The 21,171-nt window shown below is 42.9% G+C and overlaps 1 protein-coding gene and 1 long non-coding RNA gene across 11 annotated transcripts in view; one reads left to right on the top strand and one right to left on the bottom strand.

Moving 5' to 3' along the window:
- The window catches only part of ABHD2 (abhydrolase domain containing 2, acylglycerol lipase), a 96,845-nt gene extending 84,718 nt beyond the window's left edge, over positions 1 to 12,127 (bottom strand). For 2 of the 3 annotated variants that reach the window (XM_072950758.1, XM_072950757.1), the window contains exon 1: positions 11,894 to 12,046. The gene's annotated coding sequence lies outside the window, so the exon portion shown is untranslated. Of the gene's footprint in view, positions 1 to 11,893 lie in introns of all 3 variants that reach the window. The other variant, XM_006198463.4, reaches the window with a different exon arrangement.
- Positions 12,128 to 12,228: 101 nt separating this feature from the next.
- Positions 12,229 to 21,171, top strand: part of LOC107035407 (uncharacterized) — a 51,771-nt gene continuing 42,828 nt past the window's right edge. For 3 of the 8 annotated variants that reach the window (XR_012064775.1, XR_004195586.2, XR_012064770.1), the window contains exons 1-2: positions 12,233 to 12,390; positions 13,196 to 13,370. This is a non-coding gene — a long non-coding RNA (uncharacterized lncRNA). Of the gene's footprint in view, positions 12,391 to 13,195; positions 13,371 to 19,549; positions 19,635 to 21,171 lie in introns of all 8 variants that reach the window. The other 5 variants (XR_012064773.1, XR_012064771.1, XR_012064772.1 and 2 more) reach the window with 3 other exon arrangements.

The raw sequence follows: 21,171 nt of genomic DNA, 5'->3' as shown, positions 1-21,171 counted from the left end.
TTTCATAGTTGTGACTCATTTATTTTGCAACTAGAAGTCTGTACTCTTAATCTCTCTCTCACCTCTTTCCTCCCTCCACTCCCTTTCTTTCCAGCAGCCACATGTTTGTTCTCTGTATCTATAACTCTATTTCTATTTTGTTATATTTGTTCATTAGTTTTGTTTTTTTAGATTCCACATGTAAGTGAAATCGTACAGTATTTGTCTTTCTCTGTCTGATTTATTTCACTTAGCATAATACCCTCAAGGTCCATCCATGTTGTTACAAATGTCAGTATTTCATTTTTTGTAGCTGAGTAATATTCCATTGTGTATATATGTTAAATCTTATTTATCCATTCATTGACTGACTTGCACTTAGGTTGCCTCCACATCTTGGCTATTGTAAATAATGCTGCAATGAATACAGGGGTGCATATATCTTTTCTAATTAATGGGGTTTTTTTTTGATACAAACCCAGGAGTAGAAATGCTGGATCATATGGTAGTTCTATTCATAATTTTTTTTGAGGAATTGCCATTCTGTTTTCCACTTGGCTGCACCAATTTACATTCCCACCAACAGTGCACAAGGGTTCCCTTTTCTCCACATTCTTGCCAACACTTGTTGTTTGTTATTTTTTGACAATAACCATCTGACAGGTGTGAGGTAATATCTCACTGTGATTTTGATTTGCATTTCTCTAATGATTAGCAATGTTGAGCATCTTTTCATGTGCTTGTTGGCCATCTATGTGTCTTCTTTGGAAAAATGTCTATTCAGATCCTCTGCCCATTTTAAAATTGGGTTCAAATGACAAACATTTTAGAATTACAGGACTTAGGTTTGAGTAATCTGGGGTGTACTACCTAAATTTTATGAACGTTTACTTTTTCTTCTATAAAATGGGGTAGGGGAGGTTACATTACAGGCCATTGAGGGAAAGAAGCTGATGAAAGTATGTAGGTTTTAAAAAAAGGTTTATAATTATAAAATGCAGATATATTCAAGATAAGGCTTATAAAATACTTTGAGCTTTTAGGGGAAATATGCCTTATTACCTATTTCAAGATTATAAAAATGCTGGTTTTAAAGCAACAGCTAGGGAATTCTAAATGTGTGAAGAACACGGGAATTGTTCCCCAGGCAGTCTTGAGCTTGACTTTATCAGATCCTTCTACTAAGGACACTGAAAATCTAGAAAAACAAAAATCCAAAGGCTCTGAGATGAAAAGGGCAGTCTTCTGGGTTCATATATTTTGAGGTCTTAGCTGCATAGATGGCTTTTCCAAGTAAAGAGACAGAAATAGGTTCACACCCTCAAACGTTCCTGCCTCCCCATCCAGCCAACACAAACATCCCACTGTTGTTCTGGGCCTTTCTCCCTTGTGCCTCCCACTTGGGAAGTGAGCTTTCTCAGCCTTCTTTAAAGCCCCAAGGCAAGTCCCAGCTGTCACCCCCAGTCACCCAGCAGCCTTCTTCCTTTGGTTTTTGTCTAAATTTTGCCTGAATCAGACAGGCATTTGCTCTGAGTCCATCTCCATCTCCCTCTGCCTCACATGGAGCAGAGACTCAGCCACGAGCTTTCTTTATAGGAGTTCTTCCTCTGCCAGGCTTTCCCTCTGTGTATTGGTATCAATCATCAGCTTCCTGGGAGGCGAGGAACCAGCCATCAAGGAAGATTACTTAATTGGAAATGAAGGAAATTCTTCTCCATGATTGGAAAAGAAAGTGATCCTGTTTCCTCCAAATTGATTTACTTGTATAAGTTGGGCACCCTCATGGATAAAGCAGTGGTTTGTAAACTAAGAGGACAGACCACCCTCCAGAAAGTGTGTCAGTATCACTGGGGGGATATTTGCAAAACTATACACTCCCTTCTGACACTCTACCCTGCTCCCCACGGACACCAAAGGCATCAGCTTCACTGTAAGTTCTGTGAGGACTATGAAAGAAGTATAATACATGGCATCCGGGTAATAATTAAAAACAATGCAAACCCATGTATAATCAAGTATGAAATCCTGAAGTTGCATATATAAATACTAGAGGAATTCAAACAAAGGAGGCAGAAGGAAGAAGGAGGTGGGCTTGGATGGCTGGAGAACCACGGGAAGGGATGGAAGAGGAGAAGGCGGAAGGAGGTGTTGGTGCAGACCTCAGGCTGGGCTCATAGGCTGAGGCAAGCTGGTGAATGCTGGGCAGTGAGGAGACGGGCAGGCAGGGCAAGAGGGACGGGTTTGGGAGCAGTGAGAGTGAATCATTGTGGAAGAAGCTTCAGGGCTTTTCTTCCAGGGGGAATTCCAGACATCAGCCTGGAAGATGGCGCTGTAGTGGAGCTCAGCGGGCCGGCCCACTTGGGGACTGACATGCCGCAGAAGGTGTGAGAAGCCTTTTTTTGGCTTGTGCAATCTCACCCATGGAATGTTAGACAAACATTGTTATGCACCATTTGAATGTCACCCTATCCCCCCATGGTATCCAAGTAGTTTTTGTACAACCTGCTGAACGATACAGGGACATTCATCTGAGGGCCATCCCCTCCAGGCCCTGAAAATCCAACAGTCTCTCATAACTAGAAAATCTGCAAGCCTTTTCTCCACATGAAAGTGATGATTCATATCCCCTTGATCTCTGTTGGGGATTCTGGCCTACGTCCTTCTAACTGAATCCTCAGTGTAAAATTCTACACAAATTTAAATTTAGGGCGTGGACCACGGGGTGGGCCCTCTGTAAATATTTATTGATTGACTGAGCCTGTGGAAAAGGCCTGACGTATTACCATTCTGATCCCTTGGGCAATTTTCTCAGGTGGAGATTATTACATTAGGCAGAGACGTATGGGCCATTATGAGTAAGTGCCACCCTACTGTGGGTCAAGAGAAAAAAAGCTCAGTGTGCCCTGGGCTGGTAGTCCTTTTGGATATTTTAAAGAACATCTTGAAGTTCAGGCAAATAACTATCCATCTGAATGAAAGTTTTCCACTTTTCATCACTCAGAGAAGCTAATGTCCAATGCCATATTTCTTTTTGCCTTTTCCCGTTTGTCTAAAGGTTCAAAGAGTTATAAATCCACCTCAGAAACAGATCACAAAAAAGAAAGAGAATTCAAAGCAAAAACTGGGCTGTTCTATGTAGCAGAAGGAAGGGAAAATGCCCAAAGGGTTTTCAATAGGCAGAAAACTACCCATTGATAGTTTGCATTCAGATAAATGCCGAAATGCCTTTGGAAGACCCACGAGTTCTGTTTTTCACTCCAAAATATCCAATGCCACAAAATTGTCTATGGCATTTTCCATCTGACATGAGCTTATTTGATTCAGAAAAAATAAATCTGAATACAATTAATCCTAGGTTAACATAGATTAAGAGGTTAGTGGAATTAAAAAATAGGGATCTAAGAAAAATAGAAAAATCCTTCCTCAAATATCTGTGGTATCTGAAACAGGTTTGTATAAACAGGTCAGATTAAGTGTTGTTATAAAGATTCCTATTCCACTGAGATGCTTTCTGTGGGTATGTCCTGATGGCGGTGTAGAGAGGCCACTCACAATACGGTGGGCAGGCTTTGGGGACAGATAGATCTGGCCTGAATCACAGCTCTACCACTTGCTGGTTGTATGACTTCGGACAAGTTTCTTAACCTCTTTGCAATTCCGTTTCCTTACCCATTAAAATGGGGATGAAACGAGTGTTCTGCTATTACAGTAAAAATTTAAAGTGCAAACACAATGACTTAGCAATGGTATATTCACCAGAGAAGGCAGAACAGAAGCTTGCTTTATCGAATAAGACTAGAGGGTCCCAGTGTGGGCAGAGTCAAATGTTTGGGTCTTCAAGCCTGGTTAGTCCAGTTTTTGGATTTGCCTAGGGGTCATCACTGCCAACCTCCATTTAACCATCTTCTGTAGGTGACAAATAGATCACATATGTACTACATGGTTCTTAGCTTGTCTATCAACCCCTTTCCCCCTGAGAAAATATTAAGTTTGTGAACCACAGGTTGAGGATCAAAGACCCTCATCCTGGGATCCAGGAAGTGCTCTCTGACTGATGCTAACTAACAAGGTACCACATCTTCAAAAGGAAGCAGTAGAACCAGGCAAAAATAAAATTCCTATTTGTGTAGCACTACAATTTTATCAAATGCTTATGATTTAATACATTACCTCAGTTCATCCTCAAACATGTCACAAAGTGCACTGGTGTTGACAGTGGAGCCCAATACATAATTTACTGTTTGTAAAGTGTGTCCTCAGACATTACCTCATTTGGTACTCATTTGGTTCTGAGAGTTATTATTCATGCAAATGAGGAGTCTGAGGCCTGCAGGTTCCACCCGGTGCCAGGCCTGGGAAAGGCTCTGGGAAAGGAACGAGGCACCTGCCATCTTGGAACCCCTTCACAGAGCTGGATGATCCTGACCCCTTTCGCCTGTTGACAGATGCTCTGGAAGTCCTCTCCCATCCAAAGACAGCCTTAAAGAAATTTGCATTCATCTCACAAGCTCTTTGGTGGCAAAGTCAAGATTTCTCTTGCAATTGCAGTGTAACTCCAACTTTCTACGTAGAGTCAATAGACTGCTGGGTGATATTAATGATAGACCAAGGGAAAGGGACTGCTTTCTAAATTGGGAAAAATAGCCTTGGCTATAATCTACTTGGCATGTCCCATCATCCTGCTATTTAGAAAGGCACATTTTTCAGTGTCATCGGCAAGAGTGAGTGAGCACTCTATTTACATGATCAGAATAGAAAAGGGAATCGCAGCCAGGGTATCTGGAATCTGAGAAGCTGAAGTCGACAGTGTGAATACAGTCTAGGCCACACAGGGAGCTAGGGGTGAGGGGCTGGGAGCCCAGTAGGCATTCATGGAAAGCCACCTCTGGGCCAAGGATGGGGCCAACAGTGGGGCAGACGATGTCCAGGCTCCAGGGGAGAGCCAGATGGCAGAGTGTTTACTGAACAAATGAAAGACTCCAGTGCAATCATACCATCCTAGGAATATTGTGTTTCCCTCAATTTTTAGAATGCAGTAATGTCATAATTGGATACTTGAGAAAAGTTAATAGGATGCTAAACAATACATGTGGAAATCTGCTAAAATGCCTAGATGCCTCTGTCTGAGGTTACATTCCTACACTGAGGTCTTTCAGACTCGCGCTAGCAGGCCCCCTCTAAGGGGAAAAAACAGTCCCACCAGATCCCCTGGGGACTTTTGGGTTGATTCTTAAATTTAAATTGAATTACTTTTATTCAATTATTATTTACTATAAGATTTCTTAAACTAGACATAAACTTCTTTTGGCACTTTTACAGTTATGGAGACTAAAACCAATGCACAAATAAAATACAAATAAAACTACCCAAACAGTGTAAGTCAGATTAACTACAGTAACGGAATGAGGCTGCTGCCATTTTTCAGATTTGAAATCCCTGCGACAATGTCAAGTGCTCCCACCCGCTTCTGGGCAGGTCCTGTGAGGACCACGCGCAGTGTGGTGACCTCAGGGTTCTCACGCCCCTTTCCCCTGCTGCAGCCTCCATTGCACACTTGGCTTCACCTGATGCTATCTCATCTTCTTCATGCTAAGTCCCTCTCCATAGTTTTCTCTGTAGCTGGTACACCTGGCTCTAACTCATCAGAAATTCACACACAAATAAGGGGCGCTGAGGTGGTGTGGCTGGACCCTGATACAATTAGGTTACCTTAGTGACTCAGCATAGGCTTTAAAAATATTTCCAATTATTGTTAACATAGAAACCAAAAAGTCTGAGCGTTCTTAATTTAAGGAGCACTTGAAGAAACTCAAGAATATATCCTTGGCCTTGGATTGGGAAGTACCCCTAACATAAGAAGCAATGTCACGGTGCTACCGGTGGAGAGCAAACCGTGCCATGGGGACTCAAGAGGAGGAGTCCCATTGTATCTCAGAAACAATATAAGCCACCATCTGACATACTGAATCAAGACTTTAATAAGCTTAAGCATACACTTCAAATGACGTGTAAACACATTCCGTGCAAGAGCCTCAGCCCCACGGCTTGCTGAGATCCCGCCTAGTCTCCCCTACTCCTCCTCATCCTTCAGAGCCACAACGTGGCACTTTAGACATGAGCAAATCCAGACTTCACCAAGTCCAAGAACAACTTTCAATATCAGCTCACGTCACTACAAGATGCTACAGTTGCGTATCGATATCTTGTAGTCTGTACCACCTGAAAAAAAGCTGGGCACAACACCACACCAAGTGATGCCACAGCTAAATGAATGGCCTGGTTTCCCAGCAAGGGAACAGCTGGCACTGTTTAAGGAAACTGAAAAAGTGGAACCTTCCTTGAAGACAATCCTCTGCTTCAGGCCCTCTCATACGCCATGATTCAATTTCCATTAACTCAACCTTTTCATCAATCTAAATATGTTCTGTTTAGAAGGTCACTCTTTATTCTGGGATACTGACCTTCCCACATTTTTGATGTTAAAACATCTTTTCTTAAATGATGGCCATGATGGGAGGTGACAGGGCTTCTTGTTGCCTTATTTGAAAAGCTTGAAATTTGGCAATCCTATGTTGGACTTCCTGACTTTTTTTTTTTACTGCTCTCACTGAGATGACTAAGTAAACAGAACACAAATACATGCCTGGAGCGACTGTGCAGACTTGGGGAGGGGGGTGTTTTTCAAAGCTTCTATCTCTTCTTACTCTAGAGAGACTGGAAAGAGGGTGACTGATAACATCACCTCCCTCTCCTCCTATTACGTAACAGAGCATCTATGGTACAACTGATTGATAACGTGGACGTCCAGCAATGAGCAAAGATCAGTAAGTAATAATGCTAGATTAGACTGGCTGAATAACATCTTGAAGATTTAATTCAATTTCAAGGTGACTCTAAATTAGACTCGGAGGTAAATAAAAGTAAGATGAAAATTAAGGCACATTTGAAGAAAAGAGAGAAACAAAACAACAGGCAATATCTCGGAGCCACAGAAGACCATAAGAACATGTTTAAATCAGTGTGGTTACACAAAACATAAGTGCAGCCCTAGAGAGGTTACACAAGAACCCCTGTACTCTTAAGGTCATCACCAGCGAAAGCTCAGCGAGGCCGAGAGAGGGTCAGAGACCCTGGAAATGCTCAAGTGATATGGAGAATGGGAAACACGCCTAAAGAGAGCAACAAAAATCATATTCCCAAATGTTTGGGAAAGACGCTTCGCAGAGGTGCAGGTGTGAGACCTGGTTTTTCCTGGGGTGAGAGAAAGGAAGGGGTGGGGCATTTAACAAAGCTGTCTGAACAGGAAGTCCCATCAAGAAGGGCAGTGTTTTTTTTTTTTTTTTTGGTGCCCAAAAGAGAGGAGGACAAACAGAGCCAGGGCTGGGGTGCAGGAGACAACATTAGCCGTGGGAGAGATGCTCAGGTGTATCAGGAAGGCCAGAAGCTTTCTCTGGGGCCCAGCAAGAGAACAGCTGGCACTGTTTAAGGGCACATTCTGTCCAAAGGACAAGCAAAGGCTTGTCCAATGCTCCTCATTTTCCAATGCTCCCACCCTCCCTTCATGGATGACCTTCAGGAGAAACCCTCACCCACACTCTTCCCAGGCTCAGAGCTGCAGGACGTAGAGAAGAAAAATATTTGCCCCCAAATACCCACAAAATGCTTTAGGATCTCCATGTGAAGCTCTTGCCTAAATAAAACCAGTTCTTAGCAGACTTAGAAAGAGAAAACAGATATCTAAAATAGGCTACCTTCGTAAAAAATGACGTGGAAGCTCTTTCCATACTGCGAAGAAACACTAAGTGAAAAAAGGCAAGGTTCCAAATAGATGTATAGTATGCTACAATTTGCATAAAAGGGAAAGATAGTCCTAATCAATTTGCTAATAGACATATGGTATCTTGGCTGTGAACAGAATACCTCTGCAGGATAGAGAAATCAGTAACACTGGTGGCTCAAAACTAGGTGGCAGGAGTCAGGGGTGGACAGAGATGTATTTACTACCTAACTTTGGTGCCTTTTGAATATTTTCTTTCATCATGTAATGCATTAACTATTAAAATTTTTTGAATTAAAAACATTGAAATTTTTAAATGTAAAATAAAAACAAAATGATCTTTATGCAACAAACCAAACATGCTTGTTAATCTGGACAGCTGTCTTCCTGGCACACACCAGATGCTCAGTTTGTTGAACTTAATGAACCTCCACTTAAAGACAACAAAAGAAAAGCAGAAACCAGGCAAACCCAAGGGTGCCAGTGTTCCAATTCTCTAATAAGCTCTTTATCTGTCTGCTACTTAACTATCACCAAAAATCAGAAAATGGGTCCTCGTGTAACAAGCCCTACACCCAACTGGGTCCAGAGCACAAGCTTCACGGATAACAATAGGTCCAATCGTCCACACCAGCCATTTTATAAATAGAAAATGTTTCATCCAAAAACATGATGCCCTGGAACCAAGACAACAAAAACAAACGTGCAGAAATGAAAATGATCCTTGACGAAGATAATGTCAGCATCTGCAGGGTATCAATACAGAAAAAGCAGCATGAAGGTTAAAAATGTCATGTACTGGCCAAAAAGGTTGGAATATGCAGAGTCACTATAAAATCCTAAAGCCAGAGCACACCTAGAGGCAGCCTGAACTCCCTGAGCTTGGTTTCTGGGGACAGTGTTGTACAAGATGAAACAGGAAGGCTTACAGCCCATGCCCCAGTTACCTACACTCTTAAATTGGACAAGGAGTACTCAAAACCCATACTGCAATAAAAATCGTAAGGTTCTAAGCAGTAGGTCATAGCAGAAATTTTGCTATGTGAAATTCCATTATACTGGAAGGCTCTCTCTCCTAGGACTTTTCAAAGAGCCCGGTTTTAGGCAAAAAATAAGACAGAGTTCACCCCAGTCTTCTGTAGGACCAAAGAAATTGTTTCATGCTCTGGGCAGCTCGGGGCAAGGGAAGTGAGGAACCACTATACTCTCGGTGGGCCCTACCAGAGATTCCCAGGAGAAAGGTGGAAGCAGAAGAAATAAGGAATAACAGCAAATGAGAAGCCCTTTCACCAAGACGTTATGAGAAAAGAGAGCCAGAGAGAGAGAGAAAGGGGCTCATATTAATACAACAAGAAACTAAAACAGTTATTCTAAGATGGCTGAGCTCTAGAATGTCCTAAACAAAAAACCCAACTCAGAATGAGCTCAGGAAGGTGCTAATTGATGAACAGTGATCATCTTTGGTTCATTCTAGAAAATGTAAAAACAGAGACGGGAAAACCAAAAGTGACCAGATTCCCACAAGAAATAAAGGTGAGAAGTACCTTCTAATTAAAAGGGAACTGGATGGCAAACTGAGAGTAGATATTTATCAGACTTGTGAAGGTGATAAAGGAAATGAAGGTGAAAGTAAAAAGGAAAGGGAATTTCCCCCAATAAAACGAGAAGAAAAGCCTGTTCCCCTGCACATCATGCCATCTGGTTTATTTCAAGCTCAAGAAAAGAACAGGGGTTAAAATGCAGTAAAACCAGTGAACAAGTGAGATTACCAGCAAGAATTGGTCACACACTTGTGTTTCTGCCAGGCCAGGCAAGGCGCTGTTGGTGCTCCCCCTGCTTCAATGACTAAGTAACTTACTTAAATGCATTTGACACACGATCCCTGAACTTCCGAAAAGCACTTAATACGGTGGCTCATGAAATCTTAATCTAAAAATGTTCACCCATTTATAATCAAGCTGCATCACACTGACAACTGGGAAGGAGGGCTGAACAGAGGAATAGCTATTTGGAAGGATGCCATAGAGACTGGTATCATCAGGGACGTTGTTTATCACTTTGAGGGATTTCTCCCCCCCCCTTTTTAGAGAGAATGAGATTTGGAGCCTAAAAAGGGTGTAATTACAAGGGGAGTGCTAACAGAGAAAACAAATTACCTGATTCAATACAAGACAGAAAAATCAGAAATAAAATGCAGTGTAACTTGGAAAACCCTACAGATGTCTGTGCTACAATGAAATCTGCAATATAGTTAATAAACTAGGGGAGAGGAGGCAAGGGGAAAAATAGCTTCTGAAAGAAAATATTGGGTGGTAGGTAGGAAGAAAAACTATAAGGCAACAAAAGATTGTATTTAGCAAATCCACAGTGGTTACTGTGTGCCAGGCACTGTTCTAAATGCTTCAGATACAGTAATCCTCAAAACAATCTTCTAAGCACCATTATTATTCCCGTTTTATAGGTGAGTAAACAGAGGCACAAAGAGGTTAAGTAACTTGCCCAAGGTTACAGCTAGTAAGAAGCAGGGCTGGGATTCAAATCCAGGCACTCTGGCACCAAAATCTGTGCTCTTAATGTCTCTGCACTCCCCTAGAATTTGAACACTCAGAGTGAGATAAGTAGGCTAGGAGTAAAATACAAGTCATACACTGGCTAGATCCAGGGTCAACAGATCATCCCTTAGTCATGGCTCTGGGATGACCCGCCAATTCTGTGACCTCCCCGGGCCTTCACTTCCTCACCTGTGCACTGAGAAGAAAGATTAGATAAGCTCTGTCTTAGGCATCTTCAGCTCTAAAACAAAGTCCACGCTGACGGTCAGCATTGTAGGGCCTGGTCTGTTTTCTGACTGGTTATTCAAAAGCTAATTCATCCTAAAACAGGCAGCGAGTTGTGTTAAGGTTCTTCCTCTGCCTCTTGACCTTCAGAAGATTATTATGTCCTCTCTATTCAGGCAAATGACTAAAGGTAGTGAAAGGGGTCCTGTAAGATTTCTTTCTTGGACTCTACTCTGGGCCAGATCACATTAACTCTGCCAAACCTACAGTCCACCCCCATCCCCCAGGCCCCTCTCATGAATCTGATCTTGGAATCTGCCTTTGGATCCAGTTACTGGAATGCAGGTGAAACTGATACAATGGAGGTGGAGCAACCAACCAAAAGAGAGGAACTGGGAAAATTCAGAGAGCCCCATGGCAGTTCAAATTAAGGAGTTTGAAGATGGCTAAATAAATCTTATCTTGGTGGTATGGTCCATTCTCTTTGCTAACCTCTACTCCTGAGAACTGAGACCACAAAATTTATTATGTATGAATTCAACACCCACTTTCAAACTAACGGACCTCCAGCACTATTCTTCTCAAGCTAGGCATTAAAAATCACCCGAAGTGCATCTGTGAGTGGAGAAGGGCCTTACAGGTGGGTCATGCAGTCCTCCCTTGGGAGTCCTTTCTAGGCGTCCCTGACAGGCGGCTGTCACCTGGCCTCTGCCCGGTCACTTCCAAGGTCGAGGTGCTGGCTGTCTCTCCTGGCAGGGCCTGTGCTGCTGGACAGCTCTCGCTGTTGGGAAAGCCCACGAAGCGCCTAGAACAGTGCCTGGAGCGGGGCCAAGCTCAATAAGTGGGCCTCCAAATGGGTCAAAAGCTGCCTCCCTACAGCAAGAATCCATCGGTTCCCTCTGGAGCCCAGAAACGCAGAGGCCCCTAGGATATTCGGGGCTGTAATCAGGCCCCTTGACCCTTTCTTTACAAGTGTGTATCCCGTACCTCCATCACAAAGCCAGCAGACCCCATCTCCAGATCCCCGAGGTCCCAAGAATGAGCACCGGTAGAGGGATGGCTGGCTGGGAGGCCGCAGTCGGGGATGTCCCCAACCTCGGTACCTGAGGCTGGAGGGGACAAAGGGCTTTCAGGAAGGCGTATCCCACCCGATGCGTTCCAGGCTGCCTCCCTCCCCTCCACTGAGGGCCGGGCCTGGGGACCCCCGCGGCGCCAGGTGACAGGCCCCCGATGATCCGGGGCGCGCAGGCAGCGGCGCGAAGGGCCGAGCCACGACAGAGATCGCGGGGCTCAGGGGTCTGGCCCGATTGATCCGAGGCTCGATCGCGGCTTAGCGGAGCTCTCTAGGCCGTGGCTTTACCTGTGCGTGGTTGACTACAGCGGCCCAGCTCGCCGTCAGTCCTGTTCCCTCAGCTCCGCGGCTGCCGGCGGCGCTCATGGAAATGCAGCCGGAACCCCTGGCCAGTGCAGCTCCCGCCGCTACCGGCCCCGCCCAAGCAACTGCCGCCACGCCCCTGACGACGGCTTCTGCCACGCCCCTAACCACGGAAACTCGCTCGTTCATTGGGCGGCCCAGAAGCTGCTCTACGAGCCCAGCGCGGTCACTACACCCAGAGGGTAGCCCATTGGCCAGCGGAGCTGCTTCTCAGAGTGGAGGCGAAGCCCTTAGCGAAGAGCTCCCAGACAATTGGTTATTCTTGACGTCTTAAGCCGGTCGGCCAAGACGCCAAAGGGTGAAGCCTGCCCGGAGGGGGCGGGGAAAAGGGGGGGTGCTAAAAGATGGTCGTGTTTGATGTTAATGCGAGTGCGGTGCAGAGAGGGAGGCAATTGTGACCGCAAGCTGATTTTGGGGGCTGGGTAAGGTCAAGTGTTGTCTGGGGTTGGGAGGGGGGAAGGCCGGCTGGTAGCTCAGCTGCTGGGTCTGATGGCTCCAGGCCGACCAATGGACTCACCTGTAGTCCAGGATACCGGGGGCAAAATTTGAGATTGTGCCTCGGGAGAGAGGAGGGAGGATAGTGAATCACCAAGCCGTAAGGAGAGGAAAGGATGTGGAGGCCTCTGGCCCCTTCCAGCTAGAAAAGAGTAATAGGGTTGTGTCAGGCTGTGTGAACCTGTTATATTCCCACTGCTCTTTCAGGCCTTGAGATGACCCTTGCCCATTTGGAGGCAGCATGGAAGAATGTAACCTTTGGAATCAGACCTAAAGTTGAGGTCCCTGTTGTCAAGTACAGGTTGCATGGCCTCGAGCAAGTCACTTTCCCTTTATGCATGCATCCTTATTTTTTTTTCATTTGGCAACGGGGAGTAACAGTAGTTGATGATAAGATTAAATAACTCTGGTAAACACTAACAGGGCCTGGCATGCAGTGGACATTCAATCAAGACTGGTTGGTTCCCCACCCATTCACCCATCGATTTATGGAATTTGGTCCAGTTCTAAAATTCTGTGAGTCTGAAACTGCTTTTACAATGGGATGTACTTTTACCAAGAATAGAACACTTGACTGGCTTGAAATGCAACTGCTTTACGGCAGACAGGGCCACCCTACCAAGGCACAGTAGGGCATGAAGAGAGACCAGGGCATGAGATGGGAATAGCAATTTAGCCAGAGAAGGGAAATGGCATTTGTAGCAATGTTAAATTTTTTCTAACATATTTCAGGATTATGACAAGGAAAAATGGAGCTTCCTTTTTGCTGTTCACCCATCCAAGGATCCAGTGGCTCAAGTTTCATGGAGTGTGACCAAATATCTCTTTGAAAGCTGATCAGCACTGGACCAGAAACCACTGCAGAAAATCTGTCAGGATCTCCTGAAGTCCAGTCCCCATTGTGAAGGTATGAACAGGAATAGCCCCTGAAGCCTGAATTTAGCCCCATATCCTTAGGTCTGTCTTTGAGAGAACCCACACCCAGGGTGTCCTAGGGTGAAGGTGGAGGGAGAATCCTTTGCCGTTGCTGTATTTTTCATTCGTTGTCATGTTACCTAAAAAAAGTTTTACCTCGTCATTTATTTATTTCTCTATATTCTCTTACATTTGGGGAAAGAAAAACCCAATCAAAGGATTTTAGTGAGGGCCCCCGATAGTTTTGACTCTTTGGGTTAAAATAGTTTGGAATTCCAGAAAAGAGCTTTAAATCTGTTGCCAGTGGGATGTGTGTGTGTGCACGTGTGTATACATGCACTTGGTTCTGCTCCATAGTTTTCTACTTTTTTGTGTCTTTAAATAGTACTGCTTGGTGGCTGTACACATGTCTGCACACATGCCAGGGGAACAGGCCTGACCCAATACAGGTTTTTTCCTGCTTGCACTTACTAAAGGAGACTAAGATGTCTTGTTAGGCCCTGAAAGGCACAAAGTGGCTTCTGAGATCCAGGAAGATTCCTCCAGCTTGATTCAGAGCCACAGAAAGCCACTGTTGGGAGTAAATTGCATATGGACCTACCATTGTGCAAAGGGATTCCCCTTCCCCACCCATGTCAGGAACATAGTTTCAGCCAAGAGTTCCAGAAAGGGATGTCCATCTAGTTCAAGAATTCTAGAATGCAGTTGTGTCACCAAGGTTCAAAAAAAGGTGCAGAATGAGCCCAAGAAGAAGAGGAAGAGGGAAAGAACAGGTGCATCTTCTTCGCAGCTCTGGCTGGCTTAAATAAAGATCCATTATCCTCTGCGACACATAGAACCGTTTTCTTGTTGGTCTCTGGTTTCTGTCTATAAAGCATTTCTGTAGGAAGCCATTTAGGAGGCAGAATGGACTCATTTTTGCCTTTAGGCTTAGTACCCTGTCGGGATTGAGGATTTGGTGAGGCTTGGCCTGGGATAATGAGCAGTTAGGATATGGCTGTGAAGTACATTTCTGAAAGCATTAAGAGTGCCTTGTTATAAAGAACGAGGGACAGCGTGTGTACCCACTCATATTCGGGAATGACTACAGCTCCATCACTTTACTGAAGTGGCCCTAAACTCACCTGGAGCCTCTCAGCAGGATGTGCGAAAGTCCTCAAGGTCCTCAGAGAGACAGCAGGCAGCAATTCAGAGCAGAGAGTAAGCTCTGTTTATTCTCTTCTGGCAAAATCAGTGATTTCACCCTGTCATTTTCATTATTCTGTCTCTTTAGTGGATGAGGGAAAGCAACGGGGTGCCTCTGCTGCTGGGGCTTGGATCCTGGCAACACGTCTCCCAGCCTTGTGACCTTGGGCAAGACCACCCCTCTCTGTGCCCCATTTCTTCTGTAAAATTCCGATGACAGTAATTGTACTTCCCTCTCGGAGTGCTGTGAAGAACAAATGAGTTAGTAGACGTAAAGTGCGTCAAACAGTGTCTGCCGCGTATTTAGCTCTTAACAAACTTTTGCCATAGTTATTATAGGAGCCCGTTTAAGAACCTTTCTCTGAGTGCGGATTCATTTTCTAAGTTCTGTCCCTCCAAAGTAATGGTCACAGGATTCAGGATTTGTTTTTAGATAGACTTTATTTTTTAAAAAATAATTTTAGATTTATAGCAAAATTGGGCAGAAAGTACAAAGTTTCCATTTACTCATCCCCCCAGCACGTGCAGGATTTTTTTTTTTACTAGTCATATCTACCACCTGGTGAGAGAAGCTTTTCTGTAGAAATATCATTACCATAGAGGGTTCAGAGGACTGAGTGAAGGTTTTTGAGACCAGACCTCATCAGCATAACCACTCTGAGGGTTATGGGGAAGTTTGTGGCTGAGAGAATAGTATAGTACTAGAAACTGCAGCCTGGGGGCTCATGAAATTCCTCTTGAGACCCAAAGAGCTCAGGCTGTGAGGAATCCAAAATTGTCACTTTATTGTCACACCCAGTGCTGCCTTGTGTAAAGTCTAGGCAGTGAGTTCTGAAGGCCTCATGGCCAGGCCTCCTGGCTAGCTGCTGACTGATAACAGAGATGAAGTGTGTTTAGAAGTTCTAAGTCCTGGCATGTATATAATGGTTCCATGAGGACAAACTATGATGAAATTCATAGTTAGCCTCTTTTGTTATTAGGAAAGCTTCCTGCTGGTTAGTTAAACAGTGATGAATAATAACCTTGTCAACGATCTGAGCTGCTTCCTTAAACCTACATGTGAAGTTGTCTATAATACAATCATAGGGTGTGTAGGCCTAGTGCAGTATTGATTTATGTCGATTGTCCTGGCTAAATTTTAACAGTGTCCCCCTTTCACCCTCAAATCGTCTCAGTTTGGATGATGAATTATATGGTAACACTTATATGTACATACATAGAACCCAGGACTGAAAATGCTCATGAAACACACACACACACACATACACACGGGAGAAAATCTGTTCCAGCCTTATAATCAGATACATACAGAGTGTCAGACAGGTGGTTGGCTAAAGATGACTTCTTCTGAGTCACGATGCATTCATCTTCTTGATGTCACCCTTAATTACAGTAATAAAAATAGTTCTTCATGCTGTTAACTCAGAAGGAGTCAATAAAACTTGTGCATTAAGTAAGTGCTTTGCACAACCTTTCTTGCGTAATTTCATCTTCTTGAGCTACTTTTAAGCTGTTTACATCATAGCAGAGATCCCTATTTTGTTTTACCACATATTTGAATTAACAAGAGAATAAATATTTTAACTGAGCAAGACGTTTAGGATGAGAGAGAGAGAACCATAAAGCAGAGTCCCATCCGTATATAGGACAAAGGGGAAATACTTGAAGAGATGACTAAAAGGACTGAGCAGTAAACAATAAAGTGTAATCAATATCATGAACATTATTCAGAGGAGGGGATAGTTTCTTCTGATTTAGATTCTAGGAGATTTGAGCTGGTCCTTGAAGGTCTATGGGCTGAAGTCACAGTGATGGTGGTGTGGCATTCTAGGTAGGTGAGGACTACAGGGACAGAAGCCTCTAAGTGGAAGAATACCAGTCAGTTGTCTAGAGCAGAGTCCAAGTGGAGAATCAATAAGGGGAAGATGAGAAACTAGAATGAGCCAGTGACAGAGGCCAGTTAATATCGTCATCTAGGTTAATGGCTTCATCTTAGCTGCCTGAGTATTTGGATATCCTAGCGCAGTGCCCAGCATGCCCCAGGAATCCTAATCTCCAAGCACCTGCATATCACCTTCATAATTCTGACCATATCTCTTTACTATCTACTTATTATTGATAATCATTTCATTAAATTCACTCACTTTTTAAATTAAATACATTCTTCAGCATCAGCCTAAATCAGTGGTTCTCAATTGGGGGGCAATTTCAACCCCCAAGGGACACTTGGCAATGTCTGGAGACACTTTTTGGTTGTCGCAGCTGAAGGGAGTGCTGCTAGCACCTTGTAGGTAGAGGCCAGGGCATCTGCTAAACAGAAGAGCCCCCACAACAAAGAATTATTTGGCCCAAAATGTCAGTGGTGCAGAATTTGAGAATCCCTGTGGACCTAAGCAATAACATCTACAATACTGCAGACTTGATGTGCTGGTTATATTACATTAAAATAATTTCATAACTATTAAATTTTAAAATGTTCTTCCATGCAGTACTTGACTTAAACAGATATTTGTACACCCGTGTTCATAGAAGCATTATTCACAATAGCTAAAAGGTGGAAACAACCTAAATGTTCATTGATGGATGAATAGATAAACAAAATGTGGTACATACGTACTACAGAATGTTATCCAACCTTTAAAACGAAAGACATTCTGACACATGCTACAAAATGGATGAACCCTGAAGATTTTATGCTAAGTGAAATAAGCCAGTCACAGAAGGACAAATGTTGCATAATTCCACTTATATGAGGAACACAGAAAAGTCAAATTCATAGAGACAGAAAGGCACAGGAGGCGGGGAAGGAGGTAATAGGGAGTTATTGTTTAATGGGTACAGAGTTTCTGTTTCTCAAGATAAAAAAGTTCTGGAGTTGGATGATGGTTATGGTTGTACAACAATGTGAATGTGCTTGATACCACTGAATAGTACATTTTAAAATGGTCAGGAGGTTAAAGTTTATGTTATGTATATTTTACCATAATAAAAAAAAGTTAAATTTTTTTCTCAAGATCACCTGTGAAACATCTCACTCCACTTTGGAAAACATGAAACCTACACAATACATGGTCAATAACTTTTGTGGAATAAAATTAATAGGAATTTGATTTATCTTCTTCTAAGCCATAAGAAGCAACTGAAAAACACATGCTTTGGAAGCAGAAAGATCTGAATTGAAATCCAGGCTGTGGCATTTATTAGTTGTGTTTTCTTGGGAAAGTCAACTAAGACTTAATGAGTCTTGGTTTCTTCATCCACAATATGGAGAAAATAATGCCTAATTCGTGATGTTGAAAAATGAGATAATGTGTATGAAACACTTATTTTGGTACCTAGTACATGGTAAGTGCTTTATAAGTGATAGTTACCATTGTTATCGTAATTACTTTTTAATAGCTTTATTGGGATGTAATTTACATACCATACAATTTACCCATGTAAAGGGTACAATTCAATGGTTTTTAGTCTATTCACAGGGTATGCAACCATAGCCACAATTGATTTTAAAATATTTTGGTCACCCCCAAAAGAAACTCCTCATCCATTAGAAGTTACTCCCCATTTCCCCCAAACACTCATTCCATAAGCTCTGGGCAACCACTAGCCTACTTTCTGTCTCTGTAGGTTTGCCGATTCTGGACATGTCCTATAAATGGAATAATACAACATGTGGTCCTTTGTGACTGTCTTCTTTCACTTAAAGTAATGTTTTCAAGGTTCATCAACATTGTAGCAGGTCAGCATTTTATTCCTTTTTTTAAATTGAGTTATGAGTTCTTTATGTATTCAAGATACAAGTACCTTATCAGACATATGATTTGCAAATATTTTCTCCCATTTTGTGAATTGTCTTTTTGTATTCTTGATGATGTCCTTTGAAGCATGAATGTTTCAAATTTATTTTTATTTATTTATTTATTTTTGTGATTTTTGGGGGGGAGAGAGGTAATTTGGCTTTAAAAAAAATTTTTTTTTTATTTTAATGGAGGTACTGGGGATTGAACCCAGGACCTCGTGCATGCTAAACACACACTCTACCACTGACCTATATTCTTCCCCTCAAACATTTTTAATTTTGGTGAAGTCTAATTTGTCTATTTTTGCTTGTGCTTTTGATATTGTATTTCAGAAGGCTTTTCCTAACACAAGAGCCATGAAGATTTACTTGTATATTTTCTTCTAAGAGTTTTATAGTTTTAGCTCTTACAGTTAGGTCTATAATCTATTTTGAGTTAATTTTGGGGTATGATGTGAGGAAAGAGCCTCAACTTCATTCTTTGGCATGTAAATATCCAGTTGTCCCAAAGCCATTTGTTGAAAAAACTAGACTTTTCCCACTGAATGTCACCCTTGTCAAAAATCAGTTGACCAGAGATGTATGGGTTGTATGGGGAGACGTGTGGACTCTCAATTCTATTCAATTGATATATATGCTTTTCCTTATGCCAGTATTATACTGTCTTGATTACTGTAGTTTTGTAGTAAGTTTCAAAATTGGTCTCAGTGTGAGTCCTTCAACTTTGCTCTCCTTTGTCAAGGTTGTTTCAGTTATTCTGGGTACTTGAATGAATTTTTTTCTTCGGTTATTGAACTTTTGACCTCAGACTTTCCATTGGTTCTCTTTTATCATTTCTGTCTCTTTACTGAGATTCTCTGTTTAATGAGACATTGCATCAGACCTTCCTTCACTTCTTTAAACATGGTTTCCTTTTAGTTCTTTGAGCATACTTATAACAATTGCTTTGAAGGCTTTGCTAAGTCTGACATCTGGGCCCTCTCAAAGAGAGTTCCTGATGCCTGATTTTTTTTTCTTGTTTGATTTTTTTTTCCTTGTGTATAGGTCATACATTCCTATTTCTCTGCACCTGTTGATTTTGTTGTTGTTGAAAATTGGATATTTTAGGTAATATAATAACTTTGGATATGGATTCCTTTCCCCTCTGGGGCTTGTTGTTATTACTGTTTGCTTGTTTATTTGTTTAGTGACATGGCTGGGCTATTCTAGTGAAGACATTTTTCCCCACGTTGTGAAGACTCCGATGTCATTCCTCAGAGGGTGCATCCTTGGGTATGTGCACAGTCTCACTGAGACGACAGAGGTCATAATAGGGCTCTCCTTGTCACTCTACCTGATTTCTCTGTTAAGCTTTCTCCCTTTAATGGTGTCATATCCAACTGTTAGCACCCACCACCTGCTGGCTGGTTACTCTATTATGTTTGACAGTGTCCTGAGGCATAAATTGCTCCACAGTCTTGTCCAATTAAATTTGGGCCTCTTTGCAGGGGTAGTCTTTGGGGCTTATTCCAACCAAGAGGGCTCCTCTTAGCCATCTCTTTCCCTTGTTCTCTCTGGTACACTTTCTAGCTAGTCTCAAGTTTAACTCATTACCCTAATGGAGCTCCCAGACTCCTCTTACCTGTTTACCAACAAAATCTCCATTATTTTTGAGAGCACCCTTACACTTGAACTTCCCCACAGTGTATTCCAAATAAAGTCAGTTCCTTTGGGGAGAGCTTTAGAGCCCTCTGTTCTTATGGCCTGCTTCTCCTCCTAGGCAAAACCTCTGTGCTAAGGGAGTATGGGCAGGGACATGGTCTTCTTATCTTCAGGTGACAACAATGCTTTATGACAAGGATGCTGGACAGTAGCCTCTAGGGCAGTAGCCTCTAGTCTTGTCAGCTTGCCTCAACCTGTATGGACTCTCTGCCCTGTGATCATGCTGGAGCGAGGGTGATCAAGGCCCAAGTGTTCTCAGCTTGCCATGCCTGCAGTAGAGCTTATGCCCTGTGAGTGGGAGCTGAGTGTAGGAAGAGAGCCCCAGACCTCTGAGCCAGTTTTGCTTGGGCTAGAGCTTTTGCAACATGGAGCTGGAGGGGGTAGAGCTTATGCCCTGTGAGTGGGAGCTGAGTGTAGGAAGAGAGCCCCAGACCTCTGAGCCAGTTTTGCTTGGGCTAGAGCTTTTGCAACATGGAGCTGGAGGGGGTAGAGCTTATGCCCTGTGAGTGGGAGCTGAGTGTAGGAAGAGAGCCCCAGACCTCTGAGCCAGTTTTGCTTGGGCTAGAGCTTTTGCAACATGGAGCGAGCTGGAAGGGATGAGAAATGCTGGAAGCCTGCCCCTCCCAGAGAGATATTACTGAGAGCTAAGGGAAGAGGGAACTCTGTGTTCTTGACTTCACCTGCCTAGAGCGGAGCTTCCATCCTGTTGAACTGGAAGGGGGAAGGAGGGAGAGATCTGAAGCTCAAATGTCACCGACTCTCACTATTCTTCTATCGATCTATCTGCTTATCTGTCTGTCTGTCTGTCTATCTTACCTATTTTCTTCCAGTTTTATTGAGATATAATTGACATACAGCACTGTGTAAGATATACAGCATGACTTGACATACATCATAAAATGATTACCACAATAAGTTTAATGATACAAAATTAAAGAAGTCGAAAAAAACTTTTCCCTTGTGATGAGAACTTTAAAAATTTACTCTCTTAACAACTTTCATATGTAACATATAGCAGTGTTAATTATATTCATCATGTTGTACGACTCACTTTTCTTAGATTTAATAGATTTTCTTTAATAGATTTTCTTGAATAAAAGTTTCTTAA

Source organism: Vicugna pacos, chromosome 27 (assembly GCF_048564905.1).
Source record: "Vicugna pacos chromosome 27, VicPac4, whole genome shotgun sequence".
In the NCBI taxonomy this organism is placed as follows: Eukaryota; Metazoa; Chordata; class Mammalia; order Artiodactyla; family Camelidae; genus Vicugna; species Vicugna pacos.
The sequence above is the reverse complement of the archived record's forward strand: the minus strand, read 5'-3'. Positions and strand labels throughout refer to the sequence as shown.